Below are 8359 nucleotides of genomic sequence, written 5' to 3'. Positions count from 1 at the left end.
TAGAGGGTACTGGTACCCATTACTGCTGATAACATTCAGTCAAAAGAAAAGAGTCTAGACGCCAGGAGATTAAAGGGCAGGGAAGCTAGGGCAGGTTGCTCCTAGGAAGCAGGAAAGTGCACCAGACAGCAGGAAAACTGGTGGAGTGGAAAGTTTAGAGTGTATAAGGTGTGTGTGTGTGTGTGTGTGTGTGTGTGCGTGCGTGCGTGCGTGTGTGTGTGTGTGTGTGTGTGTGTTGGCCTAAAACCAAAACAAAACAAAACATACTGAGCCAATGTTAACTCCTACTGTTGAAGTGAGTGGAAAACCCCCATCTTTCTCCCTCAGAGCAGTTGGTGGTTTTGAACTGCTAACCTTGCAGATCACAGCCCAACTCATAACCACTATACCACCAGGTCTCCAAGAAGGCTGAAAGTGTGAGTGAGGGCAGCTTCGCTCATCCTTCCCATCAGTACTTACTGGAGGCCTGTTCAGAACCAGCTGGTCACTACTGAATACCAGACCGCAGGGGTGTGAATTCCAGTCTGGAGATGCAAAGAACCAAGGAAGAGCTGGGGGCAGAAGAGGGCAGTGGTATGAGGGTTAGGAAGTCCATTTGCTCCTAGAAAGGTGGCGGCAGACCCCCTCCTCCATTGTCCACTCTCCTCCTCTCCAGCCTTAAAGCCTGCTGGGAACCCAGCTCCCAAGCAGAGTGCACTTGGTTAATAGGCATGTGTACCCAGGAGTTGCAGAACAGAAGTGGACACACTGCACAGGCTAGTTCCTTTCTTCTGCTCCTGAGTGACCGGTCCCAGAGCTCTCTCTTCCAACTGCCCACAGGCAGGGAAAGATACAGCCATTGCCTTGGGAAAATTCTAAATGTAGGAATTCTCGAAGGGTACTCCCACCCTCGGAGCCCTGGTGGCATCATGGTGAAAGTGCACCACTGCTATCCCCAGTGTTTGAACCCAGCAGCCGCTCCACAGGAGGAAGATGTCCCCATCTGCTTCTGTAAAGATTACTTACTGTCTTGGACACCCCCTGGGGCAGTCCTACTCTGTCTTACAGGGTCTCTGTGAGTAGAAATAACTGGAAGGCAATGGGTTCTTACACCAGAGTGGCTCACTGCATATAAATTCGCAAACATACACCAAAGTCACCGCCCCACCCTCACGCCAGGGCAGATGGATTAAAATAAGCCAAGCTTTTTGGCTTCCTGCCACCTGCCACCCTTCCTGAAATGAATCCTGCCCTGACCATCACTTCCTCACTGACAGGGATTAAGCACACCTCCTTGGTGACAGGGGGATTACTCAGTCCACACAAACAAACCCAGTGGCCTGCAGGTTTGGGCTCAGAGATTGTTTAGGAAATGCAGCCAGGCGGTTTGCAGAAGAGGAAACTGAGGGTCATAAAAGAGAAATGACTTGTCCAGGGTCAGGCAGGGAACCCATCAGGAGATTAATACTTGTGTTTACTGGCAATTAGATGGGGGTCTTTTTCAAGGTATACATACAGGCGTGTGCACACACAGATACCTGCAAAACCATCCATCTCAGATGGAACAACAAGGCTTTTTGAGAAGAAATTCTGGAACTAGAGCCCTATGTTAAGATGTAGGCTTACCTACTGGGGGTGTATCACAAGCATTCCTGCCCTGGCTGCCTTTCCCAGTTACATTTGTCCCCTAAATTTCTTCCTCAGTGAAACAGAAAGAAATGTATTATCTACATCAAGGGATGGTTGTGAAATGAAATCATTTATCACACAGGAAAAGATGAGACTAGTGCCTGCCACACAGCCATCTCCTTATCATCATCGTTGATATGATTTAACATTTTATGGATCTGGGCTTGTAGGGGAAGGAGTGGAGGGTTCCGTTTCTGCAGTGATCTGGGCTTGCTGGTTTTGACTTCAGATTCCAAACTACCCACATGGTTTTGTCTCCACTTTAACCTTTGTCTTAAACTGGGAGGGGGAAGGGAGAGTAGCAAGCGAACCAGTTCTCCAGCTGGGCACATAGAGGCTGGCTTATACCTGTGAATACATGCCAGGTCCCGTGAGGGATGCACCCAGGCTGACACATCTCTCATCTTTGAAGTGGGGGTGCTGTAAGGCAGTGAAGAGCCCCCAGGGACTGGTGAGGGCAAGCCCAAGACCCAGATAGGAATCGAAGGGTGGTCTCTTGGTCTCCAATCCTGGAGCTCATAAAATTGAGCAGGCACTCACATCTGGGCAGGGGTTAGATGGGAGTGGCATCTGTTAACCCTATAGCTATGAACTCATGTGCACATGTGTGTACATAGGTGCCCATGTATATACAAATGTCAACATGCAGTGGAGTAGCACCCTATGTCTGCTTGGAATGAGACTTCAGGATGAACCCAGCATGCTATTCAGTGCCTCTTTTTATAGTCTCCAGTTTCCCAGAATGCTAAGTCCACTCCTCGGGGCTAGGGTCAGGAGATGGCTCTGCTATTAGGTGATCCTAAGCAACTACCTTAAATTCTTTGTGCTTTAGATTACCCAGATAAAAGGAAGGGTTTGGATGAGTTGAGGTCTGAAGTCTCCTCCATCCCTGATAGTTGAAATCTCTGCAGTGGACAGGAGGGACAACTCCTAGAGCAGCAGTTCTCAACCTGTGGGCTGCGACCCTTTGGGGGATGACCCTTTCACAGGGGTCGCCTGATTCATAACAGTAGCAAAATTACAGTTATGAAGTAGCAACGAAAATAATGTTATGGTTGGGGGGGTCACACAACACGAGGAACTGTATTAAAGGGTCACAGCATTAGGAAGGTTGAGAACCACTGTCCTAGAGGAAGCAGGAGGGGACTCCACTGAGTTCTAGTCCCCCAATTTAGGGGTAACAGTGATTCTATAGATAAATGAAAGACTGGTGTCTGATCAAGCGGCCTTGATGTAGAGTTCAGCAAAAATAGGGAGAATTCAGGTCATTTAGGGTCCTAGAGTGTATGTCAAGAGCCCCCTGCCTGGGTTTGGCGAACCAGAACCCTGTGCCCAACAGAATGCCTCCTGTAACAGGTAATGGTGAGTAGAGGGTCCAGGTGGAGTCTTCTTGAGATTCCGGCTCTAGTTGCTGAGTCTCAGGCCTTCAGGTACCCTTTATGCAATTTTTAATGATAATCTATTCTGCACTAGGCCTTGCATAGTTGGGTGGGTGGATCAGGGCCAGGGTTTTTCTCTCACTCACTCACACACACACACACACACACACACACACACACAGTTAGTCATCATCACTTACTGTTTATTGAACAAATATATGACTGTCCATCAAGGTAAAGATGGACACATGGGTGGTGACAAACAAGGTTCAATAGAGAAAGAAGGGGGAATAGAAGCCTGAAGACAGGAAGCTGTGGGTTTTAGAAAGGCCAGAAGAGGGCAAAGGACACAACAGGAGTAAGTGTGGAGTAGGTAGAGCGTTGAAGAGGCTGGAGGAATGAGACCTCAGCACAGGTGTGTGTAGGAGAAGGGGATGGAGTTGGATAGAAGAATGGGATGTGTGGAGCTGTGGTGCTTTGGGAGCCATAGAAGGTATTACAGCAGGCAAGTGGCATGGGAGTTAAGGATTATTTAGTACAAGTCAGCAAAGAGGTCAAGGCATGGTATGCCGGTAGTAGGAAGTGAATATGATGGGCAGAGGCTCAAGGTTTCATCAAATGAGGGAAATTGGGGGTGCTAGTCCAAGACCCAGAACACCATCCCTCCCAGAAGCAACTGGGGATCATTTTCTGGCTCCTTCCCTTAGTGACTTGGACTGAGGAGTCCTGAAGGTAGGTTCTCTGAGTCTCATTTTCTTGAACCTTAATATAGAGATAATGCTCACCTACAGGGATTGTCGTGAAAATAAAAAAAATTCACACAAAGCCTCACAGCACAGTGCCTGGCACACAGTAAGTGCTCAATCAGTGGTTCAGCTAGTGGTCTGGCAGTGGCAATCGTTGGTGCTCACTAAATGTTGAATGCATTATTTCAAACGACTCCACATACAGGCAGATCTGTGGGCCTCAGTTTCCCAACGGGCAAATCAAGACTAATAATCCCTGCCCCAGCAGCATCGTGATTAAATAATGTCTCTAACTATTCCAGCACAGAGCAGGCTTGAGGTCACTGTTTCTTCAGTCTAGATCAATTCTTAAATCTGCAGCCTCACCTACTTCTCTACATTCCTAGGGACTCCCCGGGAACCAGGGATGAGCGGGGTTGGGGTGGGGTGTGGGGCTGTTCCCCTTCTGAACCTGCTGAGGAACAAAATGGGGTGGGAAGCAGGGTGAGTATAGGAATGAGGCGGCGAGACAGAAAGGTGGTGAGAAGAGATGTGGACGGACGTGGTGTGGGTAAAGGAAGGGTATTAAGAAAGACGGGGGTGGGGGTGGGATGGGGCGTCTTGCGATGGAGGACGCAGGTCAACGGGTGAAAAGATGGGGGGTCGTGAGAGGGGTGAAGATGCAGGTTTGTGTGCAGCGGGTGCAGGAAGATGGGGATTCCCTAGGAAGGAGTGGGGACCCTCCTCACTGCAAGGTCTGAGTAACCGTGGGGCGGGAGGGTCCAGCCCCCAGTGGCTCGCAGACTGGCCCCTGACGCCGGCAGCCGGGCGAGCGGGCAGGAGCCACGGGCAGCGAACCGTGCAGGAGGCGGGGCGGAGGGGATCCGCAGCCTAGGATTGGCCGTCGCTCGGCTGGAGGGTGACGCCAGGCGGGCGGGCCCCTTTGTGACGTCACAATCAGCTGTTTGAACCTTCCAATTTGTGCCGTGAGCCCAGCCGCAGCGGCTGCAGACTCCAAGCCCCGCGGGCGAGCGCAGCAGCCGGAGCGCTCCGGCCGCCTCGCCGCGCTGCCGCCTCCCCAGCCGATCGCCGCGATGCGGCTCGGCCTGTGAGCAGCCGCCGAGCCCGGAACGCTCGGCCGTCCCACTACCTCACCGCGTCCCGCCTGCCGCGCGCCCCTGCCCCAGGTGAGTCCCGAGCAGCCCCGGCCCAGGGGTGCCCAGCACCCAGGACACGCCCCGCGCCCCCAGCTCCCGGGCCTTTGTCTTCGCCGCTGGCCGCTGGGGCTGCGTTCCCCGTTCGCGATAGGCTGCCACCCGCCCGGTAGACCTTGACGTCGCCCTATTTGCATATGACATTGAGACGTCACCAAGGCCGGCCCCACCCCCTACATTGAGTCGTTTGTCCTCCGGTGACCCGGTGGGCGCAGGGTCGGGGCTGAGCCCAAGGGTGAGGATCCCTGCAAAGACGGCTGGACCAGAGGAGGCTCAGCCATTTCCTGGCTGAGTCAGGGGCTGAGGTCAGGCCGCCTGTCCTGCTGCTTTCTCTTTAAGGTTTGGGAGGGGGCGGGATGGTGCTTGTGGTTTGTAGCTGGGGGACTGTTAGGAGCTCCGTGGCGACCTCGGGCTTCAGGTCGGGGGTGAGGAGCGCCAGATGGTGGCGGAATCTCCGCCCTCCAGCTCCAGGCCCCGCCCCCCAGAGGCTAACAAAACAACATCCTCCTAATCCCTGACCAGGAGCCCGAGAGGCGCAGAGGTTAAACTCTAGGCTGCTAACCAACATCAGTGGTTGGAAGCTTCCAGCCCTCCAGGGGTAAAAGATGTGGAAAGGGGCTGCTCCCATATGGGCTTTACAGCCCTGGAAACCCTCGGGCAGTTCTACTCTGTCAGACCTAACTAGAGGGCAGTCTGTCTGGTTTTGGTTGTAATCCCTGACGTCATGCCATTAATCTCACAACACAGAATTTAGACCCTATTTTGAGAATGAGGGGCTTGAGCCCCAAGGAGGGATGTGTCACCCAGTCAATTAGAGTCATATCCAATAAGTGAGTGACAGATGCATTATCCATGGGCAGGTAGGTAGTAGATGGTCAAAACAAGTAACAAGCTACATATCCCCCTTCCAGTGGGAAACGCTGCCCACCACCTTCATTTCATAGGGCTCCTCTGTTTTCTCGTTCTTGGATCTTTGTCTAGGGACCTCTGGAAATTGGTTCTCTTGTGGCCCTGACCCCTGCCCTTATATCTACATCTTGGAGTCCCAGATCCTAATAAATTCACCTCCTCCTCACTATTTTGACTACAGAAAGGCGGGTCATTGGCTTGGGGTGTCTGCAGGGCTGATGATGGGGTGTGTGTGTGGGTGAGAGCACCATTCATCCCCTCTTTTACCCCCAGAGTTGTCAGCTATGAGGGACAGACACGAGCTGATCTAGTGTGGGTGGTTAGAAGAGTTAGGCTACCCTTGTCTGATCTAAGGGTAGGAGGAAAGCTTCTGACACTAAGTGGATGCACCTAGAGGCTGGACCAGGATCCCATTCCAGCCTGGGTTTTGCTCAAAGACAGGCTGGGGTAGAAGTGGCTTCAGGCTCAAGTGCTATTCTGAGCACAGCTGCTGTGGCTATTAAAGGGGGTGGTTCTCCTTGGAGCAGAGCTGGGAATGTGAGAACCAGGAAGCTTTTGGGGCTGGGAAAGAAAATCCTGGAGGCTTTCCCAGTGGTCAGGAGAGGGGGCGGGCCCTGGCTGACTGGTGCTGCTGTCTGTCCTGGCTCTATCACTTAACTTGCTGTGTGACCTCTAGCCGGGAGTTTTCTACCTGAGCCTCCCTCTCTGTCATTTGAGGAGGCCTAGCAGAGACCTGAGCCCTGGTGGTGTAGTGGGTTATGGGTTTGGCTGAGCTGCTAATCTCAAGATCAGTAGTTCAAAACCCCCATCCACACTCTGCAGGAGAAAGACGAGGCACTGTACTTGTGTAAAGATTTAGTCCTGGAAACCCACAGGGGAGGTTCGCCTCTGCTCTGTAGGGCTGTGAGGAGTTGGAATAGACCCCATGGCAGTGAAGTTGAGTTTGAGCACAGGCCCTGATCCACAGTGGGTGCCCTGTAAATGCATGCTGAACCCTACACCCTTTACAGCTGAACAGAGAGGCCCTCAGATGGGCGGTGACTGTCCTGGGCAGTGTCTATTGATGACCCCCTCACACATACCATTATCTTCTTGGCACTGTTTGCTGTAGTTTTTCTGCTGTGTACACCGGTGGCTTGGGGCCAGGTCTCCCCTGTCCTCATCTTGCTGTGTGTCTCTGGCTAAACTTAGGTCCTCTCTGATTCTCAAGTTTAAAAAAAAATGGGCTGGTTCAGGATGTCGGTCCCTGAAATAGCTCTTTCTCACTGAAGTAGGAGGTTCCTGGAAGTAGGGTGTGCCTCCTCAAGGCCCCAACCTTCCCTTCCTTCAGGAGGAGCCCAACTTTCTGGATATTTGGTAACTGAGTCATTAGCTCCCTGCGGCTACAGATGTGCTGGGATGTGTGGATCATTATAGGCAAGCACTAAAGGTACTTTCCCCACTCGTAACCCCTCCCACCCATCCCACCAGGAAAGCCAGAGGCCACTTCCCTCTCAGCCCACTGTGGGTCTGCTAGAGCGGAAAGATTGACAGGGTACAGAGGAAAGACTGACAGGTAGGTGATCCAGTGGAAAGTGTGAAAACATCCCCAGGGCTGGGGAAGGTAGCAACAAGTATGGAAACACCTCACTTGGGTTAGCAGCAGTGGAAGTTCCCCTGGGGAGTGGAAGTGTGGAAACGCCCCCAGGGAGTTCTGCAGCAAGTGCGGAAACAACTCTAGAGGGCAGTGACACAGGACTCTGCAGCCAAACTGCTGCCCACCCTCAGGGATGGCTGTGGAAAACTAGGCTCTAGGGACTTCCCAGAGGCCTGGCTGGCAGCCCCTGAGGTAACCGGCTGGTGGTGACGGTGGTGGTGGGGGCTCCCTCTTTAGAGTAGGAGGCCACCTCTTCATCTTTACTCAGGGATAGACTGGTCCAACTTTCAGTGTTCATCCTTAAGTGTTCCTGGGGTCTGACAGCTCTCTCCTTCCATCATAATGTCTCACTAACCTGACTCTCTGGGGCCAGAGATGCTGCCTTTGAGCCAGTCCCTGGGAAGGAAGTAGTAGGGGGTGGTGGGGGCGGGCAGAAGTCCTAATGGGAATAGGACCTGTTTACCTCATCTGACACACATAACCAGGGTCTACCAAATCACGTCATGAGGTAGTAATTCTGTGGGTTTCTGCCAGCTTTTCAAGCCGCCACACAGGCTCAAGTAGTCTTTAGGTCAAGGATTACTGTTTAGGAAACTGATAAAAACCAAGCTCCTTTTCTAGCATGGGAACACACACACACACACACACACACACACACACACACACACTCACACTCTGCTGTCATAAGGGGACGGTTCGCGCTTGCTGGCCATCTGCTCCCACGCCCTGTCCCGTTTCCGGCAATATGCTCTTGGGTAGCAGCCGGACCAGCACAGACTTCCTGGTGGGGATGCCCGCTCTGCTCCTGGGAGCCTCCCTGGGCAGAGG

At 52.7% G+C, this 8359-nt stretch overlaps 1 protein-coding gene across 3 annotated transcripts in view; it reads left to right on the top strand.

Moving 5' to 3' along the window:
• Window positions 1-4860: 4860 nt before the first annotated feature.
• Window positions 4861-8359, top strand: part of TP53INP2 (tumor protein p53 inducible nuclear protein 2) — a 9689-nt gene continuing 6190 nt past the window's right edge. For 2 of the 3 annotated variants that reach the window (XM_045295469.1, XM_004697937.2), the window contains exon 1: window positions 4861-4959. The gene's annotated coding sequence lies outside the window, so the exon portion shown is untranslated. Of the gene's footprint in view, window positions 4960-5159; window positions 5292-8359 lie in introns of those variants that run through there. The other variant, XM_045295468.1, reaches the window with a different exon arrangement.

The sequence above is a fragment of the Echinops telfairi genome, unplaced genomic scaffold (assembly GCF_000313985.2).
Source record: "Echinops telfairi isolate 266 unplaced genomic scaffold, ASM31398v2 ScPeMD7_5592;HRSCAF=6446, whole genome shotgun sequence".
NCBI classification, from domain to species: Eukaryota; Metazoa; Chordata; class Mammalia; order Afrosoricida; family Tenrecidae; genus Echinops; species Echinops telfairi.
This window is presented reverse-complemented; position numbering and strand designations above follow the sequence as displayed.